Below are 21,514 nucleotides of genomic sequence, written 5' to 3'. Positions count from 1 at the left end.
AACTTTTTGAAATCTAGAGACTTTCGTTGCAAACTCAGTGCTACCCAGTGTTTCCAATTACATTCAGCCGCAGCCTCAGACTTGTGAGTGACTTAAAGAACAGCCTTAAATAGAATTTAACATTTGTTTTGCTCCTTCCTGGAGAAACTTCTCACAGATCAAGCCCTGTGATATTTTTCACTGCTAAATTTAGAAAAACTGAATAGTTTACAGAAAGTGACAAATATACTCATAGGTTAAAATGAGCAAAGATACATTTTGGAGTGAGTGAAAATTTAAGATTTGTATCTTTTCTCTGATTTAAATTAAGGAAGAAAATAAGCTTTTTCCTCAAAAGATGCAGCCTGCATGCTGAAAAGAACACCTTTTCATTCTCCATCCATCCAATTCCCTTGTTGCTGTTTGTACTCATTTTACAGATAGGTTTACTGTCAAGGCTTTTTTTTTAATGGGTGCCTGAAGCTAGTCTTCCAAGTCCATATTTTGGCAGTCACAGGGTGACTGGCCCTTTTAAAATGAGATGGGCTCAGCCCCTACTTGTGAGTGAACAACTGCCTCCTAGCTGAAACTTCAGAGCTAAGCTTCAGGTGATAACTTGAAAAGCATCTGTCTTCATTGAAGCTAGAAAGAGCTTAGATGATCTAGAAGAGGTGAGGGGAACAGATGGGCTCTTGTAATAAGCTCTGAAGCAAAGGAAACAATCTAGCTGTTAAATGAAATCTGGAAGGGGGATCATGTCAGGAGAGAGGTTCCCCATGATAAAATCACCTGGATGCTGGTGGGCTGAGGAAACCCTCCATGAGTTATGTTAAGTTCTCAGAACCAAACGCAAGTAGTTGGTCACCTTAGAGATCAAGGGAGGCTCCTTAGCGGGGGACTAGAACCTGGGTGCTAATCGGTAGAGAAACCCTATCCGATTGAAACCCAGCCTGAGGAAAGAGGGCTATAGAGCCCATCAGTCAAGAGGAAGACTTCAGAGGCATCTCTACCAGAAAGTGACCCGGAGAAGGCTTTTCAAAAGAGTGCAGTGGGTCTGGCAGAACAGCCTTGTTCTGAGAAGATTGTACAGAAGCAGAGTCTGAATGCTGGTGAACTAGGGAAACCTGCCTTAAACCTTCTCTGCAGGAAAGCTGAATCAACGAGAAGTTCATGAGTCTAAAGATCAGGTGAAAAAACTCTCAAGAGAGAGCTGAGGGAGGAAAAAACTGGCAGAGCTCCCTGCTCCAGAGGGTACTGGGAGTTAAAGTTGCAGAACAAGTGTAAATCAGAAGCTCTGGAGGGCTGAAAGGAACTGTAAGGGCTTAATGAATTCTGAGGGGAATTATCCGTGATTATCAGTGTTGTAGGCCTTAAGATGGTCGGGCTAGATGTTCAATCTAGGTGTTTCATTGATGCTCTTTTGCCCAAAACTTTTGGGACTAGGAGATTGCCAATCACATGGTTGCAGTCTGTGTAAAACATGCTTCAGTCTTTAAGAGTTGACCTTCCATCCTAATAACATGCCTGTGTCAAGAAAGCTGCTAGAACCCAACCAGCGCTGGTGGAAGTTTCCTGGCTTGGTTTATAATATATCGGTTGCTGGTGCTAACTTGTCACTTCACATGGAGCGGCTGACAAAAATGAAAAGGATCAACAGCATCAAGTCACCATTTTTTAAGCTTTTCTCATATTTCACTGCTGTCCAATCAAGTTGACATAATCAAGATTTGCAGATTTGTAGATTTGCAGCCTGATGGCTTTAGAAAGGTTGCTAGAAGGCTTGATAAGAAAAATGGCAGCTGCTGCTGTATAAGTGTCCGTATTTTTGAACAGGCTCTAGTATTGCCTGTGATGTTGCTGGGAATGTGACTTTCACAATAATGAGGGACCTAAGCAACATTTTTGGTATACCTGAGGTTTCATAGTATAAGAGTGTTCAATTCAATGCCACTGACCACTGCCTCTTTCAATGTATTGCTTATGAATTAAGTCTAATGTTTTGAGAATGCATTTATTTGTGCTGACAAATCATTTGGATGAATAATTTTCACACTACAAGTAGCTCACATGCAGTTCATTAATGCTAGAGACTTAGCTTCATAGATTGTAAGGGCTGGAAAGGACCTTGGAAGATCATTGGGCCCAGCCCCCTGCACCAGGCAGGAAAGACAACTGGGGTCAGGTGACCCCAGTGAGGTGACCGTCCAGTCTTCTCTTGAAGATCTCCAGGGGAGGTGATTGCAGCACCCCTGGAGGGAGCTTATTCCACAGTCTCGACACCTTAGATGTGAAGAAGTTTTTCCTAATATTGAGCCTGAAATGGTGTTCCAGGAGCTTGTGGCCATTACTCCTGGTTTTCCCCATGGGTGCCCTGGTGAACAGTTGTCCACCAAGCCCTTGATATACTCCCCTAGTGTAGCAGTGTGCCACTATCAATTCCCCTCTCAACCTTCTCTTTTTCAGGCTGAAGTGTTCCAGGCAAGGTTCCCTCTAAGGTGCACACGTGCCTCAAGGACCAAGGCGGCACACTCATGGACCACTATTCCTTAGAGGGAACATTGGTTCCAGGTTCCTCAGCCTTTCCTCGTATGGCTTGCCATGCATGTCTCTAATCATGCAGGTGGCCCTTCTCTGGACTCTATTGAGCTTTACCATGTCCTTGTCAAAGTGTGGTGCCCAGTACTGGACTTAGTTATATAGTGCCTCCTTTTCCTTCCCTGTATGACTGAAATTTGTTAAACAGCTAATAAATAACAAACATTCAATGCTATGTTTCAGTAGAATAATAATTTGTACTAAAAGTTACGATATACATAGGGCTTTGTGAACATTTCCACATATACCCCAAAATTCTTCAAAAACATGAAGAACAGAAAGCAAGGTGCAACGTGTGTCACTTTTATCCATGAAAATATTCAGTAATCAATTATTTTGTGGTTCAACAATCTCTAGCTTTCCATTATATAACAATAAAACACTTAAAGAAGCATCTTACAGATAAATGTGTAACAAAATAAGAGAAATATTTAATAAATAAACCAAGCAAACAGCTATCGCATTTACTAAAATTTCAGCGTTCGATCATTCGGACTTAATCCTGAAGTCCTTTATGCAGAACCCCTATTGGTACCTGGTTAATAACTGAATTCCTGCTCATACTTCCTTTCTTCTTCATTCACTGAAAATTCTGTGTTTATATCTCCCCGCTTCTGTGTTGAAAAGACATCGGCTCTTATGTCATTGTCTTTGCTGCATAGGACTCTGGAGAGGCAATTCCCTAGGGCTGGGATTGGGAATACTGAGGGAGTGGAGCTGATGACAGCTAGTTGAATCCTGATGGAGTTCAAGGGCAGTTTCCCTGTAATACAAAACTTGTACTTTCCTGATTTTATTGCAATCTCTTGATTCCAAGAGTGGAACAGAGGCTTAAAGAAATACACCAGAATATTGTAGATTTGCAATAGTAGCATGAGAGTTAGAAATGCTAGGCATGCATTGTTCCCCCACTGACCCCAGGTAACATGAATATTTCCTCTCCTTCAGCTAACTCCATTCTTACAAATTATACTCTGAAAAGAATGAGGACAATCTGACCTTGAGAAAAGACTTCAGTTTTAATTTAGGTGTCTAGGATCTTACACTCCACTATGACAATATGAATACTACTCTTATGATGGGGTTGACCATCTGAGGATGATTCAAAGTAACTTTTAAATATGCCTAAGACCCTTGAAGGAAAACCAAGTTGGGAAATAATAGGGTATGCTAGTCTACATCTGTCTTGGCCACATATCTTCCTAACTCAGTGTTGCTTATCCATTGGCCACTGCTAATTGCCTGCAGTACATTTCATTTTCCCCACTCTATTTATGAAGCTAAGACAAAGTATTTGATGTTCCAGTGCTGGGAGCTATCCATGTTAGTTTAGGATGGTAGAAATGATGGCTAAATTTAGCCTTACATCTAAAATGAAAGTGAAATATGAGTAAAAAAATAACATTCCCAATAGATAAAGAATAAATTGCTAATAAATTCTTGTATGAATTTTAACCACAAATGATCGAATCTAGCTTTTCCTCCCTGAATGAAAAATATCTAACACTAGATGGCAGACTTACCCACAGGATTAAAGCTTCTGGTTATACAGGTATTTAGGATCTCTAAGCTTTCTGATTTATGAACTGTTGTCTTTTCTTTGGAGCAGTGTTGTGATGAACAACATATGTTGTTACTGGTAATTGCTGAGGTCAACCTAATAAAGGTTTATTTGGTACACTTATGCTTCAGTTGCAAAATCAACCTTCCCATCCCAATACAAGCCTTCACAGGGTTTTTACTTTCCTGATGGTTTGTCTTATAAAAGTCTGTAATAAAAAAAGAACCTGGCTTCTGAAAATGTAGCATGACAGGAGTACAAGTATGGTAGGGGAAATTTTTTTGGAAAAATGGTAACTTTGGGGTGGATCAAAACTATGTGATTAAAAGGGGAAGGGATTTTGAAAATATCTATACATTTTAATGTGTTCCAAACAAATAATTTACATTTTTCATTGAAAAACTGACCTTTTTCTTTCAAAATTGGCCATAGAACATATGGCACATCATAAATACATATGTATACATGTATGCATGAGGGTGTGTAATACAAAAGGTTAAATAAGTTAAAAATGAAAGGACCATAACCAAAATGTATTTGATTTTTTGGATTGCTTCTAAAATGAAAAATGCATTAATAATAGCATTAATAATAATGCACAGCTTTAATAATAGCATTCTCACCCTTGTGCGATATATTCTTTCTGATCTAGTTTTTCCTGATCCTGTAGATTTTGACTGTGATTGATTCTCCGTTTTGTAATACACCTCTTTTCTCTCACTTCCATTTGGCCTGAGAAGAAATAAGGGAAGGATCCCAGATTATATACTATGTTACAAAAGGATTTTACTGAAATGCTAAGCCAAAACAAAGCTTTCCAGCCTTGTCACACCAGGACAACCAAATGATAAAAGGTAGGGCTATGCGAACCTTTGGTCTCTGATTCGATTCGGCAGAGATTTGGCTCAATTCAGCGGCCGAATCTCCGAATCCGAATTGAATCAGAGGACCTTTTAATCGCTTTGAATCATTTTGGAGAGATTCGGAAAGATTCAGAGATTTGGACATAGACACAGCTTTAAATGTTTTTTCTACATACCTCTAGGTAGCAGGCAGCTTGTGAATGCTGCAATGCTGGGGTGGATGGAGCATCCCACAGGAGCATGGGGAGCTCCCCAGTGCCCTTGGCAGCAGACCCAGAAATGGACCAGAAGCACTTCCTGTCCACTTCTGGGTCTGCCAGGGAGTGTGGGGGGGGGGCCTTCTGCGCTCCCCCGCCTCAGTGACTGGTGCCTCCTGGGTCTGGGGGGGCACTCGGGGTCCTCCTGCAGCTGATCGCCAAGCCAGGGAGCATGGGGGCCCCCAGTGTGCTCCCTGGTGGACCTGTAAGTGGATCAGAACTACTTCCGGTCCACTTCCAGATTCACTGCTGAGCACATGGAGGGACCCTCACACTCCTGTGAGATGCACCATGTGCCTCAGCACCACAACAGTCATGAGCTGCTTGCTACCTAGAGGTACGTAGAAAAAACATTTAAAGCTGTGTCTATGTCCAAATCACTGATTCTCCAAATCAGCATCAGATCTTCAGATATGGAATCAGCCAAATCGAATCAGGGACAGTGATCCAAACCAACTAATTGAATCACTGTCCCTGATTTGGGCCAAATCCAAATCCGAATTGAATAGGGCCCGCTTCACACACCCCTAGTAAAAGGGTCTCTGCTATGCCTCCATGTAGTCAGTCACTTTATTAGCCACAGTGGAAGGCATTTTTTTCCATCTCCCTGAACCATCTCCCTGTATTTCATCTGTGCTTCATCACTCTTATCCTGGTTTAGGAAGATCTATGCCATTGTGGTGTTTGTGCCTCTTCTGACTGTACCTTGTATAGTTGATATCACTACCTTTCTGCAGCATGGGTGATGTCAGAATTTAGGTCTTTGATGTCTCGTCTTAAATCTCTCTTGAATAATCCCTAGGAAGATACTTCCCTAGCCACCTCTCCCTGCTAAAGGGTTGGAATCTAGGCACATGTGTCTAATGCCAGAGTACAGCTCACTACAGGCTTCCTTCACTTTATGCTGTACATGTGTTCCTGGAAAATAGCACATAAATTGAATTTGCATAAAGGGAACCCATTTTACAGCGTAACAGATAGGAATATGTTCCAAGACCTCGACTGCACTGACCCCCACGCCCATTTCTATCACTTTTACAAGACAGTTTTGGTTCTCACAGCAGACAGTACACAAAAGCACAGGGTGGTGGTGAATGTTACCATAATGGGGATGGCAACTACAGAAACACATGTCACAGACAACGAGTGAGGAGCACAGATCCACACCAAACTATATTTTGGTGTGTGTCACTCCCACAATGCACTGCACAAAGCAGCTGACTGCAGGCTACCACCACACTGATCACAGAAGAGTGAATGTTACCTCGCATATAACAAATGTTTGGTATAAAAAGGGTCATCGTATAAGAGTGAAGTCGCACCTACAGAACCTGCGTAGAGCAAGGGAAACCTGTATTGCATGCTAGGGTCTGTGAGTGTAGCAATGGTATACAGAGTGCTAATACTGTTGTAACAACTTAATATCTATGCTTAACCCAAACATATTTTAAATTAATTAGGCACTGATTCTCTATGACTTACTAGTTTTTACCACTATAACATCAATAACTTTAATGGAGTCAGTGCTGATTTACAGTACTGTAAATGGAAGAAGAATTAAGTCATTAATATTTTAGAAAATAATAAAAGATATTCTATCTTGCTGTCTAGGATGTTAACTGCTAGTCTTTTATTAACTTAATACAGAAGAAGGATTCCAGTGAAAATAACCTGGAAATAGCAGCACCCATGCTCCCTCCTGAGGAAAGAAGGTAAGAAAGAATGAACAAATGAAAAGGAGAGGGAGAGAAAAAAAAGAGAGAGTGCACACTATCCAGCTGACACAAAAGCAGAAACCCAATAAAGGAAATGCAGCCTTGGAAAGTACAAAAGTCAACACGTCAACATAAATCACCTTGTCAGAATGAAACAGATATGTCCATTGGTTGGTAGACCAGATTAAAGAAAATCAAGGCAGTGTAAAGGTTACACATCATGGGGATTTGTGACTGGTAAACTTTCGTAGTGTGATCAGAGATAGTAATCATCAGGCATTAGGGATGAAAAGTCAAAGTGAAGCTTAAACTCTGAATCAAAAATCAGTCCTGTTAATGTCTAACACACTGGGGTCAAAAATTCATAAGAGTCAAGCTGTGAAAATAAGACAGGAGCTGTATTAGTTTTCTCCATTCTGTATCTCACATTTAAGTGTTGTCAACTGATGAGGGTTTTGTCCCTTGAGGATTGTCATGGGGTAGTTTATTCCATGTAAAGTGAAAATTCTGCATCACATAGAGGATCTTGTGAAATTCTGTAAAGAGATGAAGGCTACATGCTGAGATTCATAATGGCAAGGAAGGAACAGCAGAAACAGTAATCTGCCACACATCCTTATCTAGAAGTGTTTCTCAGTAAAAGAAGGCAGCATGTTTGCAACATGCAAGCTATCAAAATCTGTGACATCTTTTAACAGTCAACAGTTATTAATGGATGAAAGTTGATAAGTTTTTAGTAAAACTGACGTGTATATCACTATTTGGGGTAATCATACTTTCCAGTCAAGGCATTTCTTTCTTTGTCACTTAACATTATTTCCATTTTTGCTGTCATTCAAAATTCCATTATTTTGGTCAAAAGGATATTGCAAATAGGCAGTAGGATTTTAGGTGGAATTTTTATGCTGAAGCAAACTTCAGTTAAGAAAAGCATGTGACCAGCTGTTTATTTTACACATGCTTTTTAAAGTATCTCTGTAACTATTTTCCTGGTATATGTCTGAAAAACAGCTTTGCACCTCACCATCCAGGTTTTCCTTTTATTTTGCTAAGATGGAGCCATAATTCATTGTTTGTGACGCTGTCATTTTCCCAAATGAAAAAGGCAAAATTTTAGCTTCGTGGCTTCTCTGAACAATCAAGAAAAATATGATAGACAAGGCTGGAAATGAACTTCAGAAAAAAGTACATCCTTCTACTCCCAGCTCTGCCACTGACTCTGTGTAATCTTCTGTAAAGCACTTAATTCTTAGGTCCAAATTCTGTCACATTTGAAAAGTCCTTTAGTCTATATGAAGTTCCATTCTCTTTCAGTTGATGTCACCCACAAAAGGGATAATATATTTACACACTATGGTATGCAACATCTTAATGCTGAGGAAATCAGAACAATTGAAAAAGGCATTTCAGTTTGTTAGCCTCATGTTATACATGGGAAAATGGCACAAACATTAAGGGCTAAATGCTGCTATCTGTTCTCCTTACTCCATGAGTAATTTCTCTGGTGTGACTATAAGTTACTATAAAGGTGATGGCTGAGCCCTATAAACCAGATTCGCAACCTGATATTCTCATTTATAAGACTAACTACTTGTGAGCCATTTATTGCCTTGCCCAAGGAGACAAAGAGAGCTGCTAGTGGAATCAACCCATAAAAACAGGTACCTTGACTCCCAGTTTCCTGTTCTAGTCACACGATCATGTTGCTTTTGCCTTGTATTCTGAGCTAAAGCTGAACTTCTGCAATAAAATCCCAATAAAATTCTTATCACTCTGGTTATCAGTTGAAACCTTTATTCCTAGTTAGCTGTTCTGAATGTGTCCCACACCTCTCTAGGAGCCAGATTCTGCTGAACTTGCATCTTTCTATGTGACTAATCCACTGATATCAGAGGGACTACTGATAAGATCTGATGTTTCAGGGTGCACCTACATGAGACTCTTCAAGCTCAGTAGACTAATTCTACTGCACATTAGTGCGGTGAGCAAAACCAGTGCTAATATGGAGTAGAATTAGTTTACTGTGCATTAGCATCACCAAAAAAGCATGCACCAGCACTAATTGCTCAGGAGTGCTGAATATGGTGCATTAAATTTAATGTGCCATAATTACAGTGAATTAATTAACGTGTAGATGCACCCACTGTTCATGAATAAAGGTAACTGCTCTTAAAGGTCAGAAATGGCCTTAGTTTTTCATCTGTCAGCAGATGGGCTGATTGAGCATGCCAGACCGAGAGGGCAGTTAGATTTCTCTGTGAAAGCTGCATCTGCACAGATTTATTTAGCAACAATACAAATTGTGGCAACAGATTCTCAGTTACTGTGTTGTCTTTCAGGCAGAAAGTTGTTTTCTCACAAGAATAAGTAGCTAAGCCTAATGTCTCTTACAAGATATGTGTGAGTCAAGAGCCGCAGTCAGCTGAGCAGGGATCCCAGCCTCAGGGGCACATTGGAGCCCTTGACTTCAATGACATCCTAAGACTGGGAGCAGAGATCAGCTGATGGGCTTGCTACTTGCTGGTGCAGATGACTGCAGGACCATGATTGCAGGATCCCCCTGCACTGGCAATATGGTGATATTGGGGTCTGATCCCTGATTCCACAATTTCAACTCCTATCATGCACATGTAGCATGGCTGGAGGCATGATTGTTGAGATCACAGATCAGATCCCATTATGCCTTAATTGAAAGTCTGCCAGGGGCTGAAGTGACTAATTGAAAAATCTCATTGAGAGAACAGTACTGTCAGAGTGATGTTGCAGACACAATGATCCAGGAATTATGCAAAAGGCAAGGAATTTTTGGGGAGATATTTTTTATTAAACGAACTGCATGGTAAGGATAAAGTTAGACAAGGTTTGGAATGCAAGGCATTCTTCTTCATGTCTCAGTTTGTAAGATTGTAAAGAAGAATGCCTTGCATTAAAAGCTTGTCTAATTTTATTCCAACTATACAAAAAAAAATCTCATCACTCAAAAATCCTTGCCTCTCTGGCTGAGAGAATAGTAAATTTACTAAATATAATGAAATCCCAATTGACCCCATTGGCAGGGTGTGTGGTTGTGATGATGGGAAACAGACCAGCTAAGTATCTTTTGGAATGTCAGTTCTATGATGTATGACCTTGTAGTTGACCAAGAAGATGGAGGGATAATACTGCATGAAATCCAAGAGTTTTATTTATGAATTACTAACAATGGAAAAAATACAGCTTTGAAGGGAAGAGCTGGGACCAAATTATGAAAGTAGCCCAGATTTTCTAGGGTCTAAACATCCATGGAATGAGTGAGTGAGCAAAGAATAAATATCTCACTGAAATAAAAGGATTGTTTGCTGGTGAAATATATGAAAACTAAAAATTATCCAGAATACAGGGGTTAACTCTCCTCCCCAGGTCCAAAAGGCCATGGAGTCTTTGCAGGTTTGCAGTGTTATATATTATGGAAAAAATGGCAGAGCAGTATTAATCCAATTTTCTGGCACTGGCCCTGTACCATCAGCAGGAATCTGGGTTTTCCATTCACTACGGAAAAACATGGTAAAATGCAGATGTTCTCATTTTAAGGCAAAAAACCTAGATTTTCTCATTTAAAGGAGAAAAACACAGGAAATGGTGGGTTTCCCCTTGCAGGCTGGCAGAGTTCCAGCCTGCAACGGGCTAGGGGGTAGCCAGGTAGCCTGGACAGCAACTCCTGCAGCTCCCTGCAGGTAAGTCTGTGGGGGGGAGGGGATTGAGGCCCCCATATGGAGGGAGGGAGGGATTTGGGCAGGGCTGGGGCTGCTGGCCAACTGGGGTGGTGCGTGGGGCTTGGGATCCAGGGCTAGGAAGGGCCTGGCTGAGGAGTGGGATGGAGCCACAGGTTGAGGTGGGCTCCCAGGCACTGTGTCCACTGCTGGGAGGATGGGGAGGGCATGTGCCCCCAAGATTTGTGCATGTGGTAGATGTGGGCTGGCTGCTCAGGGCTCCCCTCTCTACTGCCCTCCCCCTATGGCCTCTACAGCCCACTAGGCAGGACGTGGTGCCACAGCAAGGTAAAGCAGGCCGAGGAAGTTCAGTGCCACCACTGGGAGCTCCACATCGCCATGAGGAGGTGCCCCTTACCCACCCAGCACCAGTGAGATTAGTGGCACAGAGTTGTGCCCCCTGCTGTTGCTGGGTGGGCAGGGAGCACCTTGCCATGGTGCCATGGGGCTCCCACCAGTGGCACCGAGCCTCCCCACCCTGCTCTGCTCTGCTGCGCCAGGTCTTGTGCAGGAGGACCCTGGGGTGAGGAGACCTGAGCCTGCAGCCATCACCCCACATCCACCCTTCCACCAAGGGCTCTGCTCCATCTGTGCTACCCACATGGGCAGCAGCCAGGGCTTGGGCACTCCTGAGGGAGCAGGGGGCTGTGGACCTGGGTCCCTGGCTCCATAGCTCTGGCAGCTGGAGGCCCCCTCTGGCAGGGCTGGGGGGCCAGGATGCTGTGGGTCAGGAGTGAGGGGCACCAGCAGGGCCAGGACTCCGTGGCTTGAGAGTGAGGGGCAATGGCATGGGCAGGTAACCAGCATATCAGGGCTGCTCAGCGCCACAAAGCAGTGATGTGGGGGACAGCTACAGCTGGACCTGCATCCTGGTGAGCAAATGGGGCAGGAGGAGTTCGATTTTCCATGATAAAAAATCCAAACTCAAATGCCAAAGTGTATAGGTATTTAGAATTTATTATAGTGATTGAGGCACTGGCAGGCTTCCAAATTGCTTTAAAATTGTAAATATATCAATAAAACATTGCGTTCAACAGATACCTTTATATATAGTGGCATTTCATTTTAATTGCAGAAAACCATGTATTTGGGGGGGTTTAAATAAGAGAATCTTCTATTTTTAAACAGAGATAACCAGGATCCCTGACCATCAGGTTTCAACCAAGACTGAAGTGCATGACACTGACTGAAAAAACACTACCTTGTTCTGCAGAAATATGAGTTCTCCTTGGAAGTTTTCCATTCAAATACTGACCTGCCCTGACTCTACTTAGCTTGTGAGATCTGATGAGATCACAGCCTCAAGTGATAGAACTAACTTAAAAAAACTGATAACAAAACAGAAATGGCATGATTGACAGAGAAGTGGGCTGAACACAATAAACTCATGAAGAACTATGTGTATGTATTCTGCTTCCTAATATCCTATTTGTAGATAAGAAAAATAAGCTTTAGCCCAGGGCTAAAATAGTAATGGGATGAGGGCTTCATGCATTACTTGATGGTCATAAACAAAAAGTATATTATACAAAGAAGGATTACTGAAATGGAAAGGAATTGGGTACTTGTGAGGTTCTACCTCCAGGCTGAACTAAAGCTGGAGCCATCATGGACCTTTGTGCTGCCTGCAGTTATCTCCTGTAGAAGGCCCTGTGCTTCTCACTAAGCTGTGATCTGACCCTGTGCAGTCCAGCTTTACTGCTTTCCACTGTCAGGTTCATTGAGACTGTACATATATATATAGAAAAGATATATGAACAAGTCACTGAGTGCATCTACAGATAAAAGAGGTAGTCAGCAGTGAACTATCTAAAAAGGTTTCTTTTGTAGTGCACAAATAGAAAACAGCATATTTATGGCACAGGAGAAGATGGCTGTAAAAGGGTTATATAACATGAACTTGGAGACTTTTTTTCCAATCTTGAAAATGATTAGGTAAATAAGTGTCTGCAGTACAATTATATCAAGCTCACTGGAGAAAACTGATTATGGATTTTATTTGTTATGGTGAGTCCTAAAATTCAGAAGCAACCACAGCCATTGGAGCAAATCTAAAATAAATCCATTAACTTTACTGGAATTTACCCAAACAGATACAAATAAAATTACAAGTAAAATGGGTCCACGTTGGAGCACAGTATGAGAAGTCTTTTAAATCACCTGTTGGTTCATATTCAGGTCATTGTCCACTGATATTGAACCCCCAAGATACTGAAATAAACCAGCTCCAGCACCAACCTTAGGGGCACTCCACTTGATACTAGCTTTCAACTAGACATCAAGCCATTGATCCCCCTTAAGCCCAATGATCTAGCCAGTTTTCTATCCATCTTACAGTTTATTCATCCAACCAACCCATTCTTTCTTAGTCTGCATGCAAAAAGAGAAGAGGATGCCAGCCACCCAAATTCACACCCTTGGGTTCAGCAGCCTACTAAGCTAGCAGCTCTGCTATGGAGGTAGGTAGGCCTGGATAAAAAATTTTTCGCAGCCCACAGATGTTTCTCCACCTGCCTGGAGTTGCAGGACCACTTACAACCTTTAGCTTACAATCTTCCAGACACAAGCTCAGCACTGCCACTCAGGGCTTTGAGCCACAGAACACATGGAAGGCAAAGCTGAATGGAAAGTGACCCTCCCATCATCAGCTCCCTGCTCCTTCTGACAAGCAGAGCTGTCCCTAGTGGGGGGGTGAATCGGGGTGACCACCATGGGCCCTGTGCTTTCTGGGCCCCCGTGAACGGTGCTGTACAGCTTTATTCTGTACAGCTGCTTGCCACTCCCTCCCACCCCTCCACCCCCACTCCAGGCTCTGGTTGTTTGCCACGCACATCCCTAGGGACAGCTCTGCTGACAATGATATATTACTGATTTTTTAGGGGGCAATTTATCTCATAATTATGACTAAGTGCAAGATCATTTCTTATTCATGACCATACAAGGATTTTTTTAAATGTTTGTGTGTCTTTAGGGGTTTTTTAATACTATTTTCATTTACCCCTCTGATTTTTGTTATGCTTGGGTTTGGAGTTTTGACTGTTCTTTCTTGTTCCACAATGACCATGTTTCCCTTAATGGTTATCCTCTAACAGTTTTTAATAATAACTTATTAACTGTAGGCTGTGGTGGTCTGATTCATAGCTCACATCAGCTGACCTGCTCAAGCTAACTCTCCTGAAATTGTTGGGGAGAAGACTTTAGTTAGATATCTCATTCCCAGCATTGATCTACCAGAGGGTGATGCCTCAAGTGCTGAAAATGCTTGTTGCTCTCATTAAAATTAAAAAGTGATGGCAGCAGCAGGCAACAGTGTAAGGAAGCAGCCAGGGGCCTGGGGCAGAGTGGAAGTAGCAACTTCCAGATCATGACTGCAAATGCATCGCTGGCAGCAGCCACTTTTTTTGCTCCCTCACCCCTAAGTTGGTGCATGGGGCAGTTGCCCCTATCATCCCCCCCTCCCAACTTTAACAAACCACCTCTGGTTACACCACTGGCTGTAGGTGTTCAGTCTCTTTGAAAATCTGGCTCTGTTTCTGTTAGAAGGGAACATGCGTGCATGGACTGCAGGATACATCTTCTTCACTAAAAATAATAAAGCAATTGACTTTTCTCTACATCTTTGCAAAGGAGATGAATTAATTTGGAAAGTAATAGGGTATTTTCACAATTAATTTTCCAAATGTTGTTTTATTTCCTTGTGGAATACGCTGTGAGTATCATTGTTTTACTTTCTATCTAAAGCTCAAATGCAATAAAATATGAAATTCATTTAGCATCGTTATCTCAGTTGTGGCAAAGTACTGTATTTGGTCAAATTCATAGGCATAGCTTTGTAAGTGTTGAGAAGTCACTTGCTTCCTGTGAATCCAATCACCGCGGCAGGGACACCTAAAATCTGGAACGCACATCATTCTATAAAGGCAAAGTGGTCCAACCTCAACTCTTTGTTACTAAATTCATGAATATGCTTTTCAGACATCCGAAGCTATGGCTTGGAAAAGATGATATTGGACAAATCCCTGATTAGACCCTTTGTAATGTTAACCATCCCCACTGTGCTGGAATTGATTACGTACATTTGTTGAAAGGCTATTTGAATGGTAAGTCACTTAGTCATATTCTCATTTTCACACATCATTCAGCTTCCTACTGTCCTCCTGCTCGTTCTTTTCTCCTTTCTCACAACAGTATGCACAGCATGTTCCCTCCATTGTTCAGCATAGTTTAAAATGGCATTAAGAGGTGAACAGCGATGTAAACAGGTGGAAATAGTTCCCACTGAAACTGTTAGCATTCCCCAGCACACACACAGCTGCAACACTCTGATCTCCTAGGCTGCAAGGAAAAAAGGGAAAATTAGCAGCACTTCACTGAAGAGATGAACTAATTGCTGCAAACACATTAGGACTCAATTCTGTGAGGTACTGAGCACTTTGAACTGCTGCTGAAGTCTAAGGGAATTGAGGATACTTGGCACCTTCCAGGATCTAGCCCTTAATGAGGTTTAACTCTTCTCAAAAATAAACAGACCCCTGGTACTTGCTAGCTAGTGCATTTGAAATGGCAAACACTGAAGACTGGAACTGAGCTGAAACAGAGCCCCAAATCCAGATCAGGCTTTTGGTCTTTATTTTATACCCAGAGAAAACCCAAGATCTGGACCTGTCTGAACTTGGGGGTTTGAATTCCATATTGTCACTTGAATTTTACCAGATTTCAAGGTGTTCATATTAGCCTTTCATAGAGAATGGTTTTATAGTCAAGCTCCAGTTTTTATCCAGGGTTAAGAACTGGGGTGGGCAGGGGGTTGTTTGGTTTTTGTTTGTTATGACTTAAAGTACCAAAAAAATCATGTATCTGGCAGTTATTTCACAGGGACTTTAGTTTGGGCATTAAATGACACAGGACTGTGTGTTTCAACTAGGCCTGTAAAACCAGTTTTTATATATAAACTGCATATAAACTGATATTTCTACCATTACCAGTGGAATGCAACACTTAAACATGAATTTTTTTTTCAATCTAACTTTTTTTGAGAACTGGGAAAGAGGCTTTTTTTAGGCCATTGTTAGCTCAGCAATATTACATTTTAAGTTCTTAATTAGAATAATGTTTCTGTGTCGTTGGCAAAAGACTGTGGCTTCTGCACCTTGCAGCAACTGTTCAATTTTGCACCTGGCAAGATGATGCATTTGTTTATAAGCAAACAGATACAAGCATACCAGAAACCTGCTCAATGAAACAGTTTTACAAATCCATCTTCTACACCCAGCTCTCTGTCTATCCTGGGCATCTTCTACCACAAAGTACTGCTGCAGTGCACAGTTAGGCAAGCCCTATGATGGTAGCTAAACCTGTCAGGTTCTTCATTACATACCATCAATAAAATAGATCTGGATTAAGAAAGATTATTTCACTATAGTAATCCCTGCATTTGGTGCCAGTGGCCATGTACAAACATTCACTTTCTCCTGGCAGAGTCACTGTTCTCTCAGTAGAAGCCACTAGTGTACAGGTGTTCAGGATTTTTCTCCTTGAGCAAAACTGTCTGTTCCAAAAGAAAAATAACCTGGGAACAACTAAGGTTAAACCATTCTTCCTCTTGGGAGATTGAATATCTGTACACATTGTCTTCTGATCGGAGTCACAGCACAGTCCTCCAGCATCACAGGGTGCTTTGCTTTTGCCCTTCCCCGCCACCCTCTCTCTCCCTCCTGTGGGGCAGTGTGTCACTTAGGCTGGACTCTGCTCCAGCCAAGCAGGGAGCAGAACATATCATACCCTCTTCATAATCCCCACATAGTGCTGCAGGGGGTCAGCACAATGTCTGAGCAGTCTGGGTCCTGTACAGTGCTGCCATCTTTCTGCAGGTAGACTGAGGGAGCCTGCAGAGCATGCCCAGATGTGTGCACAGGTTTCCTCTGGCTGCAAAGCATTAGCAATGAAAGCTCTTTGCCCTAGTGGGGCTCAGCATTCAAATGTTTGTTCAAGGTTTTCTGGGTAAGTATTTTTACCAGAAAAAACCCCTAGCATTCCCCCATATTGTTTGAACTGCTATCACTTTCAGAATGATGGACAAAAGCAAAATAATAGGCAGAAAACTAAGGGTGCTGATATACAAGTGTGAAGGCTGCTCTGATGTGCTGTAATTTCAATGCATCAGAGCAGACTCAATTAATGGAGTCTGTTGGAGCATGGCGATTACTGTGCTCCAGCAGCCTCCTGTGTCTTGTGTATCAGTGTTTCTGCACTTAAACATGGCAGCAGGGGCACTTGAACTAAAGCTCGTCAAATGAGCTTTAGTTCAAGTGACCCTGCTGCCATTTTTAAGTCCAGAGATGCTGATACATGAGATGCAGCAGTGTTTTAAATAAGGTAGCTCTTGGAGCCACTCTAATTAAAGTGCCGCACTCCCCACCCTCAGAGCATGTGTAAAAGTGCCCTAAATTATAACAGAGTGCTGGTGCATTATAACAATTTCCTCCTCCGTAATCACAATCATATTAAAACATAGTTATGCCATTCCATAAGCACAACTGCTGGAAAGAATATTACCTGACTTTTTGAGCTGGATGGTGTCACTGGATTATGTTCTCTTTGCTTACATGAACTGGGGATAACTTGATTGACATAAAATAAATTAAACCAATTCAAAACTGTTACAAATGCATGAAGACTCAGATCATGGCATACCATTGTCCTGGGGTAGACCAGAGGCAGCTGTTGCATATTAGCTAAAATGATATTACATGGTCACTACAGAACATGACGTCTTCCTTTTGAAAGCAACAGCTTGTGGCCCTTGCCTATGCAAACTGCATATAAAAGAAAATAGTCCTTAATCAGGAATAGTAGTATTTCCACTGTGTAACCCTGGAGATCAAGGTGTCTATAGATCACCTACACATGACCATGGGGAAAGGGGTGTAGAAAAAAATACACATTTAATTTTTCCTTTTTCTGCAGGCACCTAAAAGAATACCGTTTATCATCATGAGCATAGCCTCATAAACTAGCAACAGCCAGGGTAGAAATTATGTTTCACATTTCTTTCCGCGCACCTGAAAAACACTTACTCAATTCAGTAAGTCACCCTAGTGTTCAGTATCAACTTCCTACTCCTCCTGTCCCTCTCCTTGTTTCTCCTTTTTCCCTGGCAAAAAAGGTAATTTGAATAGAATTAAAGCAGAATTCTGTAATAGCTATGATTCAGTTGTCTTACTGTGGGCTCCCAGGTGCTGATGTATTTGCATGAAATTAAACCAGTGCTGTTAGTACTGTAAAGACACAGGTAGCTATGAATTACCTTGCACGTCATTTCAGAGTGCTTTGCTAATTTGAGTGCAAGTTAAGGCCTGAGCCCCCTAGTAACTCCTGGACTGAAACTGAATGATGCTTGTCACAAATAAGGTCTCAGGGACCCCCAGAGAACTGATTTTCTCCCCACCATGCTGCCACTTGCCTCAAGGAACAGACCAAGTTTGCACTAGGGTAGCTTCCTCCCCCAACAAGCCTCAGCTCCACTGCCCTTATACTGGACCTTGCAGCTGCGGTGAGGGGATCTCTGCCAGCCTTCGGTGGCCACCCCATTCAATCATGGAAGTTTTTTAGGTCCCCCTCTCCATGGGGAAAGCTAGCTCAGAATATCACTTGTCTAGAAATTAATCTATTCGCAGGCAGATTGTAAGGAGTCAAACAACAAAATTGTGTTGTTTGCCCTATTTGTTTCATAGCATAACAAGCAAAACTGACTATAGATATGGAGACAGAAAAGCAAAATAAGGAAAGGAGGTTATCTCTCTCATTTAGCTATGCCTCAGCCTTCCTAAGAGTCTTGCCAGCCTCACCAGAAATCAGCCTTCTTGTTGAGTTGTCAGCCCAGACTGCTGTCAGCCCTGACCCTTCCTCGCTCACAGCTAACCAGCTAATTCCCCACAACCAACACCACCTCCCAACCCCAGCCTTCTCAACAGTCCTCAGCACTCTCTAGAAAGTCGTGGCCTGCCCAAGTTACGTGCCATTCTTTTGGTTGTACGGGCCATTTCTCCCAGATACTTTTGCTATAGAGGTGTTGATTTCCCCACTATAGCCAGACACAGTGCCTTGGGGCCCAACTCCTGCCTGTATCTGGGAGTGGCAATTCTTCCTGCCAAGAACAAGAGCATTGTAGCCATTCCACCCTTTCCTTAAGTGAACCATATCCAAAACCACAAGGACATATACAGACAACATAAACACAATTTGTAAGGCTCAGCCATACTAATCAAAGCCAGCTGACCCCCTACTTTTTCCTCCAATTGTTTCTGGGGCTGCTTCTAAGAAGCTCCTACATCACCTGAGCCTTGCTGCACAGTCTACTGGTTTCCAGTTCCTGAGCAGCTTCTGTTCCAGCAATGTCTCTGGTCTTCTTGGTTCCTGACCCTGCTTTTGATTTATTCCTAGATTTCAATTTTCCTGTTCCTTACCTCAGCCTAGCTCCTGACTCCAGTTTGGCTCTTCTTTTGGACCTCACCCTGTGGATTGTCTCTTAGACTTCTGATTCCCAAATCTTCCCCTGGATTAATATTTGTTCCTGACTTTTGACCCTTACCCCTGTAATCCTTGGTCCCACACTCAGCTCTGCCCACTAGGTTGGCTATCCGAGTGGATGTGACAAATGCCGTTCCAGTGAGACCACGCATGCCATATCAGTAGAACAGAACACAGGGAAACATTTATGCCATGCCACGAATCCCCAAAACATAAAGGGTTCATGACGGCGCTTAACACTTGCAACTCCTCTCAACATTTTGATTGCCGATGGTCATCAAAAGTATGATCCTGCAAGATGCTTGTGTCTCAGATAGCCTCCCAATTGTCCTGACTTGGGGCCTGCTCCCTTTGCCAATCCCCCAAATGAGCTGAAGACAAGTGGGAGTTCATTTCTTAAATGGGAGTTTAGGGCATTCTGTGCCTCAAAACAATACCTCATAATTAGTCATTTTTGGTCTTCTGTGGGAGTTAAGACTATTCAGCAACTTAATTTCATAGTTTCAGACATTTTAAGGAGAGGAAGATCCAGCTTGATCATTTTGCCTGACTTCCTATATCAGGGGTGGCTAAACTGCAGCATGAGTGCCACAAGTGGCACAGGCAACCTCTGTGTGTGGCATGCAGCATAGTGGCAGATAGAGTAGGGAGCAGAAAGCAGAGCATCGAATCAGGTAGGGAGCACAGGACAGGGACAGAACACAGAGCAGCAGAGTGGACAAGGAAAAGGGATCATAGGAGCACTCGGGGGGGGGGATGGGGCCAAAAAGGTTGGCCCCACTGTCCTGTATAATGCAGGCCATGGAATTCCATTTGGTGGGCAATGTCTACATGGGATGTTTCCTGAGGAGCTTCCTAATTAGCTTTGCAGTAAACTGTCTCAGCATCTACACATGTGGCCCCATTAGATTTCAGGAAATTAATGAACCCTGCCATAGGTTAGTACTTGTAAACACAAGTACTATCTTATGGCGATGTTTTTTAGGCCTCAGCGAAACACACGTAGACACTGAAAGGGCTGGCTGGGGCATGAGGGTGCTTCAGTGCTTCATTAGAGCACCCTTGTGCCCCATCAACCCCTCCACAGCACGTTGAGCTGAGTCAGAGCAACCCCAAGCTGGGAGACTAATTCCCCAGGATCCCTGCCAGCTGGGGCTGCTCAAACCCAGCTCAACATGCTATGGTTCTGGGTGCACATTCAAATATAGCACCCAGGAGCAATAACCTCCAGCGCAATTTTTTTGAAAAATATATATCTATATGCATATGAAGTTATATATAACTTCACTCTAAGTATCATTATACAAAGAAAAACCATAACCTGTTACAAAATCTGCACCCGTGCAGCCCACGCCCCTGTACAAAGGCCTGCTGGCACCTGGACCCATTACAATATTTTCACTGCACACAACACACAGAAACACTGGTCTCTCAGACCAGGCAACCCATTTCTTTCATCCCTACCTCTCATTGCAGGGTTACAGACTCAGTTCACTTGTTGTCCATGTTGCTGTTGCTCCAGCTCCCGCTGGAGGACCTGTTGCTGCAGTCTCTGTCCTCAGTTCCGATTGTCCCTTCCTCTCGGTTGCTGTCACTGCCCCCCTTCCCTGCTAGGGGGGACTTGGAAGATCCTGTGCCATGTGTCTCTGTGCCAGGTGGCTTTGGCTGTGTCCTCTCCATCCTCTACTACTGATTTCTAGTAGTAGGTCTGGAGTTTGCTTAGAGCCATTTTCACACAGCCTACCACCTCTACATCCATGCGCCTGTACATCAGGAGGTTCTTGGCTGTCCAGACGGCGCTCCTGATGTAGGATGCATACTTGTTGAAACAAGCTGACAGGTTTCCCTGGTGTTTGGCGAGGTGCCCATACAGTGCCGCTTCTCTCATTAGCTGACTGACATTGGTCACCGCTTCGCAGAGCTGCTTCACCCTGTTCCATACCTCCTTGGTGCAGGTGCAGAGCCAGAGGAAGTGGTCGATCATCTCCATGCCTCCATGGCAGTTAGGCCATGGACAGCTGGGTCTCCCCAGCTGTCTCTCTTTATGCCTCCAGGCCCTCGCTGGCAGGGCTCAGTGGGCCATCAGCTAGTTCAGGTCCCTGTGATCTTTGCGCAGGTCCTGTTGTTGATGCGCTCCCACACAGAGTTTGTTGCTTCGAATTAATTACACACGCAGATAGTTTCATAGTTTCTAGGGTCAGAAGGGACCTGAGCAGATCATCTAGTCCGACCCTCCCGCCATGGCAGGAAAGAGTACTGGGGTCAA

Source organism: Crocodylus porosus, unplaced genomic scaffold (genome assembly GCF_001723895.1).
Source record: "Crocodylus porosus isolate Cpor-Errol unplaced genomic scaffold, CroPor_comp1, whole genome shotgun sequence".
Lineage (NCBI taxonomy): Eukaryota > Metazoa > Chordata > Crocodylia > Crocodylidae > Crocodylus > Crocodylus porosus.
This window is presented reverse-complemented; position numbering follows the sequence as displayed.